The 17,909-nt window shown below is 49.2% G+C and overlaps 1 protein-coding gene across 1 annotated transcript in view; it reads right to left on the bottom strand.

Annotated features, from left to right (window-relative positions):
• VCAN (versican) overlaps positions 1-3,948 on the bottom strand; it is a 147,055-nt gene extending 143,107 nt beyond the window's left edge. Inside the window, exon 1 of the mRNA XM_044446193.1 lies at positions 3,743-3,948. The gene's annotated coding sequence lies outside the window, so the exon portion shown is untranslated. The remainder of the gene's footprint in view (positions 1-3,742) is intronic.
• Between the last annotated feature and the right edge of the window lie 13,961 nt (positions 3,949-17,909).

The following is a 17,909-nucleotide window of genomic DNA, read 5'->3' as shown; positions in this document are numbered from 1 at the left end:
CGGCTGCACCGCTCCGTCCACGTGGCTGGGCAGGAAGGGACCTCCCAGGCTCCCTTCCCAGCTGGCCCGGGGCGCGCCAGGGAGCCACAGGCGCGGCCGGGGGCGGCCGGGGGGGGGGCGGGGACGCGAGTGCCGCGGGTGCGTGGCTCCCGACGGGCCGCTCCGGGTCCCCGCGGGAGGAGCCCGGGCTCCGGCTAAATTCCTGCGCGAGGGATGCCCCTCGCGTCCTCGGATCCCTTCCCAAGGAGGGCCGCCTTGGCCCTTCTGCTGCTGCCAGAGCGCCCAAGCGGAGGAATCCTCGTCCACTGGTGTCTGGCTACACTTTCCCAGCGCCTGCAAGGCGTGGAAGCAGCGAGACCCTCCCTGCACGCCGCTGATTCCCCCTCCCTCCTCACCCATCCCCCGTGCCATGGGAGAAAATGGGAACAGAATTTTCTTTCTCTTGGAAAGGAAACGCGGGCTTAGTGCCTGCCTCAGCGCATCTCTTCCCCATCCCTCAAGGCAAAGGCAGCGAAAGCAACAGCTGAAGTGCGTCCGAAGATTCGCAGTATGCACCGGAGGGCCGCTGGATGGATTGGTGGCTCTCTCACTCTCCTTCTTTGTATACAGATTCAGTGGAGTTTGTTGAGCAGATCTCAGTTATCCTGGAAACTCAGCCTCCAAAGCTAACCCGCGAACCCACCCTTAAAAGCGACCCGCGGGGTGACCTTAAGATAAACTGCACGCAAAGGCGGCTACACACGGCTGTCTGCCTGGAATTGCATCCGCCTGGCGGGAACGAGCCTGCAAATGTTGCCCAAGAAGCGCACGCGAGCAGGGAACGCTGCCTTAGATCGGTCCATAGGCAGCGGCTCTCCAGGCTTGCGGGCGGGGTGGCTTCCCAGCCCCACCCGGAAACGCCCGCGAAGCATTTGCCGCGCCATTGACCTGCAGTACCGCTGGCAGGTAGGGCGCACACGCGCGACAGACGCGCCTTCCTGCTTGGAGACTTGCTGTCCATTTCCGGATGAAACGCGGGGGAGATGAAGGGCGCGCACACGCACACACACTCAGAAGGTCGTTCACACGTGTACATTCCCCCTCCACGCTTGGCAAGCCACTTCACTGCGCCTGAAGTGATACGAGGTGACACGGCCTTGATATTTCAGTTTGCAAGCTGGGCGCTCGTCCGCAGAAGCCAAGCATCACTGGGCGACCACAGACCTTGTCCTGCCCCAGTCCCAACGCCTCTTCGTGGTTTGCACATGTTGCATACTTGAGCTCTGGCATTAAACACACCACGAGGGCGGGACAAATTAGGGATCGATCCCTGAATCTGATTAAGCTTAGTTCAGGTAAACTACACGAGCCGATTGCTTTTTCGTGTGTAAAGTAAAATTCATTTCATACAACATTTATGCTACGGAGCGTTTATTCCCTACTTAATAAAATAAGGGCTTGGCTAAAACGCAGAAAAGTGGAGCAGAAAAAGTGGAGTAGCAGGTAGGGAATGGCGAGAAGTTGCAAACGTGAAGGGGCTGGAAGACGACTGTTTAGCGTTCATTGCCGATGTAATTGCATTCGGAGGCTCAGTTCCAGCGTTAAATACGCAAGTATGTCCCCTGCCCTCCTCAGAAGCTAACGCCGCCTGCTCGTATGAATTCGCTTTTCTCTCGCGCGCGCCCCCGCCCCAACCTCGGCGCGCGACATTCCCCAGCAGGGGGAGCCAGGGATCCATCCAAAGCCCCGCAGCTCCGCATTTCAGGTTCAGCCGCCGAGATGCGCCAAGAGACGCCTCGCGCCGGCCCTTCCTGGGTCCCGGTTGTTCAAGCGTCGCCAATCCGGACCGGAGAGCGGGCCGATTGACCAGGAGAAGCGGGCAGGGAGCCCTCCCTCTCCCGCATGCGTTTCTCAGCAGAAGGCGGGCCGGGGCTTCGTCTAGGCCTGGCGAGGGCTCGCAGAAGCGCCCTCGTCCCTTCTGCAGCAGCAGCAGCACCAGCAGGAGGAGGAGGAGGAGGCGTGTGTCGGGGGGGAGGGAAGGGGCACGCCTCTGGACCGGGCCAGCCGCGCTCTTGTTCTCCAGCTTGCTTGGAAAAAGAATCTGGCAAGCAAGTCCTTTCCCAAACTCGAGGCAGGACGTGTGAAGCATGGGGGTGGGGAGCGCGGGCCCGCGTAAAAGAAAGCAGCTGGGGCGGAGGGAAGGGGCTGCGCGCCGGGAGGGTGACGAGCGGCTGCTCCCGGAGCGCGGAGAAAGCCCGGCGCGCCCCCGGTGACATTTCCGAGCCCGCCAGCGGCCGCGCCTCGCGAACTTTTTCCCGGCGCTCGTCGCGACTCTCGCCCTGCCGGGCCGCCCCCGAGCCGAGCAGCGGCGCGCGCGGCGCCCCCCAAGCCGCCGCGGCCAAAACCGCGCCCGGCGCTGCGCCGCCGCCTTCCGCGCAGCCCGGCGCTTCTCCTCTCGCCATTCCGCGCACGCACGCAGCCGCCGCCGCCCCCGCCCCGTCCGCCCGCGGGGCGCCCGCTCCTGACCCGCCAGCCCTGTCCTCAGCTCTGGGACGGACTGAGCCCCCTCTCTCGGAGGATGCGCTTGGCAATCTGGATCACTGGGTCAGTTTGCAGCAGCATCGTTCATAAAATAATAATACGGCCATGCAAGAAGGAAAACTCTCAGGTACTTTCACCGTCTTTCTAACTCCTTCCCAACCATTAATCTGTGAAGTCTGGCTCGGAGGCGGAAATCAAGTCGGATGCACGTTTGGACTGAGAGATTAGATCGCTCTCAGTACGCGACCGTTACCGCGAGCAGACGGCTTTCTTGAGCGGAAAAGTTTCCAACCAGAAAGCAAGCAAAGGGGGTGTGGATCACTTCCCTGCGCGCTGCTTCTTTCCAGATCCCCCTTTTGCGAAAGGGCTTTCCCGAGCACTTCAAAGTTCCCACTTCTACGTCTTAAAACAAAAACGGGGTGGGTGGGAGGTGCCGATGAAAAGAAGCATGGAAATGCTGCCCGAGACCAGCTAAAGTTGACGATGAGGTGGGGAGGGGGGCGGCGAGGGAAGGGGAGCGCCTGGCCCCACTGACCCTGTGATCGCCTGCCCGTGTGGCCGGGGAGGACTCCCGGTAGTCTTCCCCCCTCCCCCCACTCTCCCGGGAGACCACCACCAACTACCCCAGCCGGAGAGGAGGGAAAACTGCTTTCCAGGACACCCACCCCCGCCTCGCCACCTCAGCATGCAAGGAAGCGATCCATCATTCACAGCACCGCTCAGCCCATTCAGCCGGATCTGATCAGCCAAAAACCCGCCCGGCTTCCCACCACCTCCTTCCTCCCCGCGCCGCTTTGTGCATTCAAGCCCCTACAAAGCCTTTCTCCCTGCCATTAACCGTTTGCGAGCCGCCCCAACCCCATCGCTACCTTGCCTTCCATTCAGTTACTCTGGCCACACGCACTTCATTCTGTGCACTTTTCTTTGTTCTCCCCACCCCGACCCTCGATTTGGTGCTTCCCACCCATCCAATAACTCCTCTGCCTTGCCCAAATTGTTAATTCTTGCTGGGCAGGGCGATAAATCTGCAGGTTTCTGTTAAAAAAGCGAAGAATAATCATCATGCTTGCTTTCTCCCCGCCCCCTTGGCTTCCCCCAAACTCTTTGTCTCGCAGGTAAACCAGAGTACCCAACAACAGCCAGCCTAGGTGATGGAAATCGGTTTCCCCTTCACCAGCAGACAAATGCAGAGAATAGAGAAGGGGGGAAAAGGAATAATTACCTTCCAAAGCAGTTTATTGCAGAGCCTGCAAGGCACCCCCCAAAAAATAAAATAAGGAAGAGGTTGAGGCTGGGGGGAAGGAACCCAAATCTCGGCGCGCTGTTAATCCAGAGGTGCCCTTTCGGAACTCAGTCCCTTGCTTAGCCGCCGCTCCGGGCTCGGGTCTCCTCCTCCTCCTCCTCCTCCTCCTCCTGCTCCTCGTGCCCGCCCCCACCCTCCGGGGCTGAACACCTGATCGCGGGCTGGGAAGAGCCTGGCTGCAGCTCCGGGCATCCAGGAGCCCCCGTCCGCTTGGCCTGCCGCAAGTTCAAATGCGGGCTTCGCCACCCATCATCATCATATCACGGGCACCGTCACGGCGCTCCAGAGGAGGGGCCCTGCGTGCCTCTCCGAGAGGAGGGCTCTTTCCGCGCTCGCAAGCCGAGGTTCGCCAAGACGGAGTCCGGAGCCAAAGGGGGGCAGGAGACGACGGCGAGGAGGAGGGCGGCGGCGGCGGCGGCTCCTGCGCCTGCCTCGCCTCCCCCTCCCACGGGCGGTCCCCTCCGGAACTCCCCGAGCCCCGGGAGGCGTCGCAGAGCGCCGCCGCCGCCGCACCTTACGGGGAAGCGCGGCCACCCCGCCCCCGCCAGCGGCGGCGACCGGCGCGGCTCCCCTTCCCCAACTTGGGAGCAGCGGGTTCGATAGAGGAAGAATGGGAAGGGGGGCGGACCTGGGCGAGACATCTTCTGCTCTTGTCTTCCTCGCTACGCTCATCAGGATGGGGGCTTGTGTGAGGGAGGGAGGGAATCCTGCAGGGTCCTCCCCCCATGGGAAGCAGGGCTGCAAAGTGTCCCTGTGCGCTCTTCTTACAAGTAAAATAGGATGCTCCCCATTTCCACCCTGAATCCATGTAACTTGACTCCTGGTCACCCATTGTTGGGATGCCAGAGCATGGAAGGTAACTGGATTTTGCATCCGCTGCCCTATTGGCCCCCAGTCTTAGTGCTTGTATCATTTTAAACGGGAGGAATCAAAAGCATGGTCTGCAGATTGCCTCTGAGGTGCCTCCATCCCGTGCTTTTGGTTAACCCTCCATCTGTGGCGAGGGCAAGCTTGGACACATGCGGGGAGAGTTACGTTTTGTGGGGTTGGTCCCAGTAGTGAAAGCCACTTTGAAGGACATGACAAGAGCCATGTGGCATCAGCACAAGGGTCCCTCTAGTTGTTCCTGAGCGGTAAAGGCACACTGGCTCTGAACAGGGAGGTAGCACATAGCCATCAGGACTAGTAGCCACCCATGGTGTTCTCCATAAATGCGTCTAACCCCCATTCGAGCCATCCAGATTGGCCATCGCGACATTTGTGGAAGTGAATTCCATAGTTTAACTATGTGTCAGGTGAAGAACTTTCTTTTGAATCTGTCCTGAATCTCCTACCAATAAGTTCCATGGAATGACCCTGGGTTCTAGTGTTACGGGAGAAGAAAAATGTCCCCTTATCCAGTTTCTCCATGCCATGCCTACGTTTGTATTCTATCATACCCCTCCAAAGTCACCTTTGCTAAGCAAAACCAGACAGTGTAACCTTCTGTATTGTGTTTCAACCCCTTGATCATTTTAGTGTTCTTTGCTGCAATTTTTCAAGCTCTAAGACTACAAAATCCCATTTTTCCATATGAAGACCAAAACTGCACATAGGTCTCTAAATGTGGCCATGCCACCAAGTTGTGTAAGGGGAGTTGTATGAGGTGCACTATAATGGGAGTAGGGTCTTCGTAGGGTCTTTCCCCTCACTTGCTTTTCTAATTATGCCTAACATGGAGTGTAACTTTCTTGCAGCCGCTGTGCACTAGCTAGCTCAGCATTTTCTCTGAGTGTTAGCCACAACCTCAAGATCTCTTTCTTGGTCAAAGAGCACCAGCTCAGATCTGCTCTGCTCTTTTGCCTCCGGGTGCATCATTTGCCCTTTCACACTGAATCCCATTCGCCCTTTGGCTGCTCCTCTCCCCAGCTTGGAGAGTTCCCTTTGATGCTCCTCCCAATCTCATTTGCTCTTATCCTGCCTACTTTGGTACAGCCACTTTGGGTGCTGTTTCTGAGGATGAGGATAAGGCCTATCCTTCCGGCAGCGTGAGGCAGCAGATGCTGGGGCAGGGTGAGGGCAGGTTGGGGAGGAGGACAGATCTGCATGCACCAAGTCGACCGCCCTGTGCCCCCTGAGCCAGCCTGGTACCCTGAGGTGTGACAGAGGACACTGTCCTCTTTCCAGGCTTGAAATGAGATTCAGCTCAGAGGTGTAGCAGATTATGCATGATGTGGGGAAGTGAATAGGGAAGCATCCTGCTCCCCGCCTCCATAATGCAAGCACCTAAGAGGTGGAGAAGTTTCATGACTGAATGGGGATTTGCATGCTAAACTCCTCAACCGTATTTCAGCACCAAGCAGTACAGCAAACTAATTGAAGCCCAGGTTTAACTGATGCTCAGTTATACTCAAAATTGTATCCCATTTACTTTAGCTCTGCAATTTCCAAAATGGTGCCTTGCCTGCAGGCCATATAGGCACCTCTCTTGGTTCACCTCCGTCCCTCCTGGTTTTTATTGTATTTCTTATGATTTTTAAAAAATGACTTTAGTTCGGAGAGTGCCATGTATGCTGCAAAGCAACATGCCGATCTACAGTACCATCTTTATTTGTGTTCGAAAGAGTGGTTTTGCGTACAAGAGCCAGAACACACTTTTGCCTTTTATTTAGGTTGCTGGGCAAATTTTAGTCTTGCCACCTTGCCTTCTGGGAAATTACTGTGTTATGATAAGTTTTGCCCTTTTTGGCAGCCATTTTGTAAGAGCATTCATAACACACAAGATTCCACAAGTGCTCTCTGATCCAGAAAGGTCGCAGACCCCTGCTTTAGCCCATAGAATTCAGTGAAAACCAAGCCAGCCCCAAACTGTATAGACCACCATCTTATTTATTTACTTATTTTTAGGATGCGTATAGCACACTCTATCTGACATAGATGCTAAACGGAAGGAAGGAAGGAAGGAAGGAAGGAAGGAAGGAAGGAAGGAAGGAAGGAGAATCAAATACAGAATCAGAACACCTAAAATCAGATGGTGTTAGTAAAATCATGAGTGGTGAGGGAAAACTTGCTTGAACAAATAACTTCAGCAGGCACTGAAAACAAAGCATCTTTATTTGTTTGGTGCTTGCCTGACATCAGCAGGCAGGGAGTGCCACAGAGGGGGATCCAGTTCATTGGAGATTCTGTGTTGAATGGACTCCACACCAAGGTCCATGTGGAAGCTCCACAAGCATCTCATCCAATGACCTCAGTGACCAAGCAGGCTGACACAGGAGAGGGTATTCTCTTAAATATTCTGGACCCCTATTGGAAGAGCGAGTGGGGGATTTGGCGTGATGTTAGACCAATAACACATTTTGTGTCTGAATCTTAACCTTTAGACAGACAGGCAGGTCATATATGTATGCAGCTTTCCTTTTAGTTGGCAGCCTAATGGTCCCTTGACCACCACAGGGTTTTTTTTAAACCTCCTGGCTTTTAATGTGTTAGCATTGGCTGGCAACATGAACTGGGTTCAGCACAGGAGTCACAAAACTGAATAGTCATATGCAAGGTTGAAAAGCATGGCTGGCAACACCTCAGCTGTGCAAATGCCTCTCATATTAAACAATTATAAATACAAAGTGGGTTCTTTCTTGCATTTTTAATGGGCTCTTTCTGTTTCTGCAATGGCATCTCACTCATTGGCAGACATATATCATATAGCTACCACTACCCTTGCGTTTAATACGCTAGACTGGGTATTTTGTTCCTGGTTCTATGTGGCAAAAAGAGCTAGGAATGCCCAGCTTTACAACCTCACTTAGTCAGAAAGAGAAGTAAATGCACATCTATCCATTCATTCAATTTAGAGAACTAATTTTCTAGGAAATCTAATGTAATGTTGCCGTTTCAGTGTTCTCCTTGCCAACTCTGTTTGCAAATTCAAGAAAAGCTGTGCTGAGAAGGAGATGCATTCTTCAGATATACTGCAAAATCTCAAGGCATGGGCTCAGGAGACACAACACTGCCAATTTGCTAAGCTGATTAATATCTGGTCAATGCCTGCAGCTCCCCAGTGGCAGGAACATAGGAGCTGGGTGTAGCAAGAGGCACTGCACTTCATTCTGGTGTCAGGCGTAGGTTTGGAACAGAGACTTCTTTGACTGACTTGGTGGAAGATCTACACCAGGAACTGGACAGGGATATTTATGTATCTGTTTGTTTTAAAACTTTTATACCCTGTCCACCACTTTGACATCCTGGGGCAGCTTACAACAAAGAAAAATAAAATAGCAAAACAACACAGCATCCAGCAATCAAGATAAAAAACCCCAGTTAAAACAAACTAAACATTAAAATAGTGGAAAAATAAAAAGGTTTTCACCAGACGCTGAAGAGAATATAGTGTTGGTGCCAGGCGAACCTCTCTGGGGAGCGTATTCCATAGATGGGGCACCACCACAGATAAGTCCCTTCTCCAGGTGGCCACTCTCCTTCAAGGAAGGCTCCCAGAGCAGGGCCTCTGCCTCAGATCTCAAGGGGCAGGAGGGCACATAGGGAAGAAGGCACTCCTTCAGGTACCCAGGACCCAAGCCATATAGGTCTTTATAGGTCATCACCAGCACCTTAAATTGTGCCTGGACTTCAAATGGCAGCCAGTGTAAATGATAGAGGGCCAGCGTTATATGTGAGTATCTGCTGATCCTCGTTAATATTGTGGCAGCTCTATTCTGGACCATTGAAGTATCTGAACCATCTTCAAGGGCAGCCCCACATAGAGCGCGTTACAGTAATCTAATCAGAAAGTTACCAGAGCATGAGTCATCATTGCTAGGCAGTGCTCATCCAGGCAAGGGTGCAGTTGATAGATCAGCCGAAGCTGAAGGAAAATGCTCCTTGCCACTGCTGCCAGCTGAGACTCCAGGGACAACTCTGGGGTGAGGAGCACTCCCAAACTGCACACCCTCTGTTGGATTTGCTGGATGTCTCAGTGGTTTTGGATACTGTCAGGTATGGTATCCTCCTGAGGAGGCTCCTTAAGGTAGGACTTGGAGGCACTGTACCACAATGGCTCTGGTCATTCTTGAAAGGGAAATCTCAGAAGCTGTTGCTGGGGCAGTCCTGTTCGGCAACCTGCCCTTTGGCCTGTGGTATCCCTCAGGGCTCCACCTTGTCCCCATGCTATTTAATACAAAACTTCTAGGAATGATTTCCAGAGTTTTGGAGCTTGATGTCACAAGTATGCTATGCCACCTACCCCTATCTATCTTTTCTATCTAAATCCAAGGAAGCTTTCTCTTGTTCTAAAGCAGTGTCTGATATTGGCAATGGACTGGATGAAGGTGAGAAAACTGAAGGTTAAGCAAGACAGTGCCAAGGTTCTCCTGGTTTGCAGAAAGGCAGATCAGGAAGTAGGGATTCAACCTGTGCTGTATTGGGTTATGCACCCCCTGAAGAGTCAGGTTCACAATTTACATGTACTTCTTGGTTCAGACCTGAACCTGGATGCCCAGGTTTCGGCAGAAGCCAGGAGTTCATTTCTCTAGTCCATCAATTGCACCCTGATCTGGCCACAATGATGCATGCTTTGACTACATCCTTTTGGACTACATAACATGCCTTTGGAATGTGTTTGGAAACTTCAGCTGGTCCAGCATGCTGCATCCAGATGGTGGACCAAACACATGACCCCCTCAGGACAACAACTGCACTGTCTACCTGTTTGTACCTGGGCATAATTCAAAGCTCTATATTCCTTAGAACCAGGCTACCCCACATTTTTTCAGTCCATGAAAAGAGAGCCTACCAGTCTGATCTCTAGAAACACATTTTCAAGAGACAAGACTAAATGCTGATTCACAGAAGACAAAGGGGCTTTGCAGAATGCACCTCAACTGAACCAAACCTTCCACAAATGCAGATGCAATTTTACAGGGAGAATATAAACTTGTGGTGTTAATAGTAGTGGTGGTGGTGGTGGTGGTAATATGGAAAACATTTGTAATGTGGGAATAAATCTCAGGCATGGTCTGGATTCACAGGTCATGACTGCCAGTTATTGGAGATTAGCCATGGAGAGTTACCATGCCATTCAAACCCAGTCTGCTTCCCCACAGAGTGGTTTGTTTTGGACTAACAAGCCATCCTGACAAGCCATGGCTTGTTCAGCACATCATGGGTTGTGCGGTACAAACGTGGCACACTAGTCCCATCATGGGTTGCGGGAAGTGGTGTCCAAGCCACGCAGAGCAGCAAAATCCTTTACCACTCTCGGTGACCTTGTCTGGGCCACTGCTAGCACCATAAAGCGGCCACAGTTTTATTACTTATTTTGCGGGGTGATGGGAACAATGCAAATGAGTGCAATTTATTTTCTTTTTCCATTTGCATCCTGCTCATGTGTGCACCCGTAGCTTCCTGAAATGTGGATCCTTGCCTGTCCAGTGTCCTGGTAAGTTCTGCTATCAAAGGTCAGTGGACAATATCCATGGACGTTGAATGTGTGAGGACTGCACATGGGTTACTTTGCACACACTTGGCGGCTGTCAGCTAGTGAACTGTCAATTGAAAAGTTGCAAAGATCGCCCCCAGAAAAGTTTATGATGAATACCTCTCCCTCTTTTGTGCTTGGTCATCTAGGATATATTTTTAGTATTGCCCTGCCTCTTCTCAGGCAGGGCATGTGTGCTACGAAAGAAACTCCCTTTCAGTCATAGAGGGAGACTTAGAGAAGAATAAGTTAGTAATTGCGAATGTCAACCCTTTCGGTGCCAGTATCGCAGACTGTCCAACATTCATGGCTTTTGCAGCCAGGGGTGCATTGCTCTGAGGTTTAGCAGTTTTCAGGGTTCCTAGAGCGTGATGTGGGCAGCCTTCCTCCAGAGGGACAGACTGGGATTAACCGTGGAGCAAGCCTGTTCAGCAAATACACGACACCTTTCTGCATGCTCCCTGAATCAGCACACTGAAGGAGGTCCCAATTCTCCCTCACATAACATCTTAATCAGCTTTTAATCTGCTGTGTAAAAGTGTTGGCTATTGCTGAAGGTAGCAGTGGGAGTTTCTTTGCGGATGTGCCATGGCTGTCCTGTTGATCTCCTTTTTCCACTGATTCATTTGGTCTTGTGCTTGGATGCTTTGTTTGTTTTCCCTTAATTTCACTTGGAGAGGTTTACACTTTTTGTTTCTTGGCCCAGGGAACTTTGTTTACAGTAAAGGTTGAAGACTTCTGTTTTAAATCATTCAAGTCCACATGTTCAAGTTTCTTGGATGTCTTCTGCAATCTGTTTTTTACCTTATGGGAGTTCCTTCCCTGCGGTGTCTACTACCTATTTAATTCCAGCAGAGCAGCAGCCAGATCATGTGAGGTGGGGTGACAAAGCAGTGACCTCCCATGCCAGGACTGCTCCTCTGGGGGAATGAGGGAGGCTGGTGTGGCAAGTGACCATGATTTTATCGCCTCCTGCATGCTCTGGCTGTTTCTCTGTTCCCAGGGTGGACCGGGAAGGCGCTGTTGGGGGCAGGGCGTGATCATCACCGGTTCTGCTCCTGCAATGTAAGTTCTGGCCTAGGCTGTAGGATGACTATCTGGCGTGATTCTAGGGATTCCCACTGAGGCCACAGAGGAAAGGATCTGTTAGTGCTTCCATGTGTAGGTCTGCACTTAATTATTCTGGAAAGAAAAAAGTTTAGACTGATACTGCTTTCTATAGTTGCTGTGACACTGCAACTTTTTCTGCCTCTTGCTCTGTTCTCCCAATCCTTTTCCTTTTCTCAAGTCTGGGGCTACAGGCTAAGAAAATAGTTGCTCTTCATGCTTACTTTCTCTCCAAAACGGAGTTGGAACCTATGGAAAATGCTGTGCCCAGGGCTGCCATCATGGAAGGGCACGGTTGAGCCCCTGCCAGAGCTCCAAGTCCAGCAGGACCCAAGCTGCAGCCACCACTTCTTCTCTTGCCTTTCTCAAAGCGAATGAACAACGACCAGAGAGAGGGGATGAAGCAGCACCCGGCCCATGCCTTGCCCTTCCCCTTTGGGGAGCTCTGGAGGAAGGCGGCAAGCAACTGGGGAGCAGCACCTGCAGGAAGGAAAAGGAGAGTTCACTCAGGGATGGGGCCCATTGAGGGCACCTTTTCCAAGTGCCTCAACCAGTACTTGGAAGAACCCACCTGCATTCTAGAGTGTGAAAGTGAATTGTGGATGTTTTTCGGAGTCTCTAGGACAAGACATCCCCAGAGGGCCCCACACTCAGTGAGTCTACATTCTCAGCACCACAGTTACCAGCCGAACTTGCTGTTCCTCCTCTTTCTCACCATTGCCAGCCCTTGACAAGGAGAGAATCAGGGAGCAAGTGAGAAGCAGCATCTGATCTTCTTTTCCCTACTCTTCTCTGGGCCAGGTTTCTGTCAGTAAGCCCTGATGGAAAATGGCCCACACCTAGAACCTGACTGTGTCCGCCTCCAGCACCGGTCCAGATACTCCTTAAACACCAGCTGATGCTCACATGAACTTTGGGACTTTTGAGCTCTTACAAAAATAAAATTTAATACTGAACAACACGCCCAAGGGCACATTTGCATGAAAATTTCTTGCAAGCACTAAACTGTAACGCGTCTGCCTTTAAAAGGAAGTTGATCCAATGTTTAAAAAATCATTGCAAGAGATTAAGATGCTCACTATTGGCCGGCCACAAGGATCTGTCAGGTTGGCAGGCACTAGAGATTGGGTCTTCTCAAAGACGGCCCCTGCCCTATAGCGCTGCCTTGCAATGACAGTTTCATCTGGTGTTTTCAAGAAGGTTTTAGACTGCTCTGTTTTCTTTGGCTTTTAACTAAAAGAGCTGCTGCTTGTGTTAACAGTTCAAAATTAATGTATGAATGTATGCGCTTGTTATACAATTATGGAATTGTCTGGTTTATATTGCAAATGACCTTGGGAAAATAATAGACTTGAAAGGCATTTAAGAAAAGCTTTACATAAATACATCCATATATACATACTAATCAAGCCCTATCATGACATTGCAGATCCAATTGGCATAATTTCAGGGACTGCTGCAAGTGACCAACACAAATGTCATTCTAAGAACAGCTTTAGGATAACAGTTAATGAATGAAGGTGCTCCCAGATAGAGGACTTCTAGCACTAGACATTGGAAGGCACTATTCCATCTTTTCTTCCTTAATAGGTTTTCTGGCATAAAAAACAAGGAGAAGACTTCCTAATTACAGGAGGGTTATGAATGGAAGACATAATTGCCAAGAGATTCTCAGCCCAATAAAATTGCAAATGAGGCAAGATGATGAGCAGTAAAAACCTTGCCTGGAAGCTTCCAAGGATGGGCTTGCCCAGTTCCAAGTTGCCACAGCACCCAAGTATCCTAAAATTCCTTCAGTCAACCTGCAAGCAGAGGCAATTTCCCAATGATCCCAAAAGTTAGGAGCAAAATAACATTCTACCCAAATTTCTGCAATGAAAATTTAGGTGGCTTCAAAGCTACTCCATTTTTCTCTGTGTTCCCTCAGAAGTTGTTAGGTGGGAAAGCAACACATTATTTCCTTAAGCTTTAGCCAAAATATACTGCTCTCTGTACCAATTAACTGTGTAGCAAGCCTATATCACAGCACTGCATAGGTAGGAAGAGTGAGACAGCTGCCTCTTGTGGCCCACGTTGGGATTCAGGAGGCAAACAGCAATGACAAGGGGTTCAAGGACCGAGCTGTGTTTAACATGCCATCCACCCTGCACGTCTCTCCCCGCAACTATCCCATTATCCTTTGGCACAGTGGAGGATGCTCTCTCATTAGCCATATAGAAGCAAGATTCAGCTAGCAGGGAGGTCAGCATCTGTCCATGATGAAGGAGGATGTCCTCTCATCCTTCAGCTCAAGCAACAAGGGCCAGCTTAACATCACAGCAATATTTCTGTCTACAGTGCTAGTTCAGAAGCTCGTCCAGCTGAGGATGCTGCTGCTGAGATGGCTGCATGGACAGAGGCATCAGGGAACAGCTGCTCTGTGAAGTCACAGATCTCATGTTTTTATCCAGGCACTGAGCTGGTTCACATGATTACCACTGGGTTATAGCACATGTGTATGGCCATTTTAAAATTTAAAAGGAAAGACTTTTTTTTAAATTTAGAACTTGCTTCTATAATCATGGCTTTATTTGCTTTTTTGCTGCTGGTTTTATTGTTTATGTTATCCTCCTGTTTTGCACCTTATATTAGTTGGATTTTATGTGGTTTTAGATGTTATTGTTTTGTTTTATTACAGCTATACTGTGTTGCTGTTTCTGTTTTCTTGTGAGCCACCCAGAGCAGCATAACAGCATATGGGATGGCATACAAATACAGTAAATATTCAACCTCTGGCATTTGCCACATCAAATTGTGCCATCCAGGTAGTAAAGGTTGCCTAAAGATTAAACAACCTTTGGATAACCCTAGAACAGATCATGGGTTTCTTGGGGGTTCTTGCTTAACCATCGTATGACCTCCACCACCAGACTTTGGATGAGGCAACATGGGTTTGAACAGGCAACTTGGTGCCTATGACTGAGGTGATTGTATGAATCAGGTCACTGTGAGGTTCCTGGTTATCTGCTTCAACCCAGAGTTACGTACTTCCAGATAGAGGCGCCTTGGTGCTAACATTCAGAATTCATTTGCATTTGTTCCATCTTGTGTCTCTAACAAATTTCCTACCATAAGAAAAGAGAAGAAGCAGTGGAAAAATATGAGAGATTTCCAGGTAGAAGAATACCATGTTTGGATTCTTGTAAAGTTTCATGAGAAGGGCAGGGTGAAAGCTTTATCAAAAAGTACCCTTAACTAGAAAAATACCAGCAGCTGCATATATTCAGAGCTTGGTGTGGTAGCAGAAGCTGTGGTGTAGTGATTCAGAGGTTCTGCTTCCTTATTTTGTATCATGAGAATTCTTGGAAGCAGTTCCCATCAGTACTCATGACCTTAGTGAAGGAAATAACTTGCACTAATTCGTAACACTTTTTAAACAGATGCACTATCAATGCACAACCACTAGAGAATACAGTCCAGGGGAAAAAAAACTGGCTGAAGCTACTTACTGAGCAGATGTTTGGCTCCATAAATATCACCTCCACACCTTCTTTTGGATGTTGCTTCCTCCTTTTCCCTCCAGATTTTTGGTCAATCATTTATTTTATATCCCTGATAATTTATATAATAATAATAGTAATAATTGTGCCTACATGATTGCCTGTCTTTTTTCTAGTTTTGGTGAGTTACTCTGGAAGCCCTGGCCAAACAGTGGATATATGTAAACAAACAAACAAGATTTGCAGCTATATTCCACTTTTCATCCAAAGAGCTCAGAATAATTCCCAGGTGGCAATTTCCAAGGAATAGCTCATACAGGACACTTCTCAGGTGACACTTGCTTAGTTTCTGCAGGAGGATGGTGTGCTATGGATTCACACCAATTTTGAAGGTATTTGCAATAATTTTACTTTCTTCAGCTGGCTTATTGTTAGAAGTAGATGGTCTCAGGGTCATGGCTATCACAACCAAGGCCAGATATTTCCTCCTCCTTTTCTCACCTCCCCCTTTCACACACACACACACACACACACGCAGAGAGGGAGGGAGGGAGGGAGGGAGAGCATCTCTCTTTAAGTTAAGAAGTTGTGATTGCTTGCCACAAAACACAGACTAACCAAAGGAAGAATCTATGCAGGCAAATTGCATTGACAGGGATGTGTCAGAGAACTAACATCACAAGCCCCTATCTGGGCTCACAGTCTTTCAGCATGCCAAGGCAAACAATCCTGGCTAGTATGCAAACTGGACAAAAGGTTTTGCTGAGGTCTCAAGAGCTGCTCAAAGGTTGCTATCACTGCAACCAATGAGGATGGAATGATAACACTGACTACAGGTGTTAGCACCTGTACAACCAAGGGGCAGACCGGTCAGCTGCCTAGGGTGACCCAGGACAAGAAGAGCCTGCAGCAGCACTGCTTGATGCCTCTTCTGGTCTGCTTGGGGCAGCAGAAGTTGGGGCTGGAGCCCTTGTGCTATTGCTCCTGGCATGCCTTGTTCTCCATGCAACCTGAAGGGGAGCTCCAGAATCCTCTGTAACATGGGGGTCGGGTGTGCTCTCAATTAATCTCACATGCCTGCCTGAGCCAACCGATCAGTTCTCCTCTGCAATAAGTGAAGCTAGAATGTTTAACATGTTCCTCCTCCTCCTCTTCGTCCCCGTCCTCCTCTTCTAGTTCTTCTATAATAAATGTCAGCATGCAAAAAACTTTATTTTCCAAAGTGGACAGACTTACTTTGAAAAGCAGGACTGATTTCATGCAGGCCTTTAACCCTTAACTAATAATTTCAGTGTATCAATTTTTTAAAATTATGTGCATATTTGAGGGGAGAAGTGTAGGAATTCCCCATGGAGCTGATTCCAGTCAAAGTGTCTTTCAGAGAGCACATAATTTCCCTCAATTCTGTCACCTCCACCTTGTCCTCTTCCTTTTCTATAATGCACAAAAAAGCTTTTTCTAGAATTTAACTAACATAAGCAATTGCTGGTAATAAGCATGTATTATGCAAGTCTGCTGTTGTGCTTAACATGGTGGGATTTCTTAATTAGTTTCTTTGTTTTAAACCATAACTACACAGTAACAAAAATACTGATGAATATTTTTGGTTGGCCTCAACACTTGAGGCACAGCTCATTTCTGCAACGGACTCAACATCAAGGGAACAACCTACACTGAGCATTTTTACTGGTGGTATAATGCCAGACTCACTGGTAAGTCAGATGATGCTCACCTAATCCTATCTTCCCTGCACCATTTCTGCCTTTCTATCCTTGATTTCTTCAAAGCAGTTAAAGCACAACTTTTTAATGTGCTGTTTTTCCCCTCTCAGTGTATGTATCAGTGTGTGCTTGACTTGTGGTACTGTTCTGTGGCCAGAAGGAATGGCTTCAGTGGACTGGGAGAAGAGCAGTTGTCCTACTGGGGCTTTGACAAAACAGCAACGACTCTTCCTGGCTTTCCCACATTCTTTGTCCGCCGCCTCCCGTGGGGTACTCTTTTTCTTTCTCTCTTTCTTTCTCTCCGACTTGCCCAGTGACCTGAAGAGTAAATGCAATTGTGCTCCCTCCTCCCTTCCTCTCTGAAAAAATAAAGTTTGCAATATCTTTTCAAGCCTACTCGGAAGTAAATCGCATTGGCTTCAGTGGACTTAGCATGTGGGAAAAACAGCATGAGAGAAAAGCAGGAGCAGAGGTGAATGGGGTGATGATCCTGCTGGCTTCACCCCATGGGAAATGGGAGGACATTCCCAAAGAGCACCACTCCTTTCCCCAAATCTCCTTTTCTCCTTTGAGGGGGGCAGGAGGAGCTGTCAATTATCTTTTTCATTTTTTTGAAAGCCGTGCTCCTTAATCTGCTCATAGATAATTGAGCTTAAAACAAACGAACAAACATAAAATCAAGTTAGCCTTCATGGGCTATGTCCCTGCACATATCTCATTTCCAGCTCCTACTTCTCCCAGAATTGCATTTGTGTGTGACACAAGATGACATTCTCAACACTGTGGAAACTGTGCTGTGTTCATTAGCATGTTCCTCAATTGTGATAAACGCATTTTGCATGAATACCATTCTTGTGCCCCTTCATAAACAGAAGGGGCTCTTCTGTGGATCTCCCCTAGAAGAAGGACATTGATTCAGTTATCACAACCCTCCATAACAAATGTATTCACCAGTTCAGATGAACACATGGAAGGCAGGGACATGTGACAAGGCCTTCAATCACTTGTTAAGAGCCAATAGACTTAGCTCAGCATGTCCAACATGTTGAGTTTGTGGGGAGCGTCACTGAACATGGACCTGTAATCTCATCCAATTATTCAGGCAATGAAGAGAGATTCTGTGCAACAGTCCAACAAAGGCTCATCAATAATGGCATGCAAATTATGCAAAGATGATTGAATGATTAATTACTACAACCCATGGTTTAGGTGCTTGTTTCATATCAATATGTGAAATTTGGCTTTTGTGTGCCTTTGACCTTCTGCCCCTCAATTATCAGCCTCCTTCACTTCTTGGCCTTCCTCTTCTTCCTCCTCAGAAGCAT

Source organism: Varanus komodoensis, unplaced genomic scaffold, assembly GCF_004798865.1.
Source record: "Varanus komodoensis strain SLA01 unplaced genomic scaffold, ASM479886v1 scaffold5, whole genome shotgun sequence".
Classification (NCBI taxonomy): Eukaryota; Metazoa; Chordata; class Lepidosauria; order Squamata; family Varanidae; genus Varanus; species Varanus komodoensis.
This window is presented reverse-complemented; position numbering and strand designations above follow the sequence as displayed.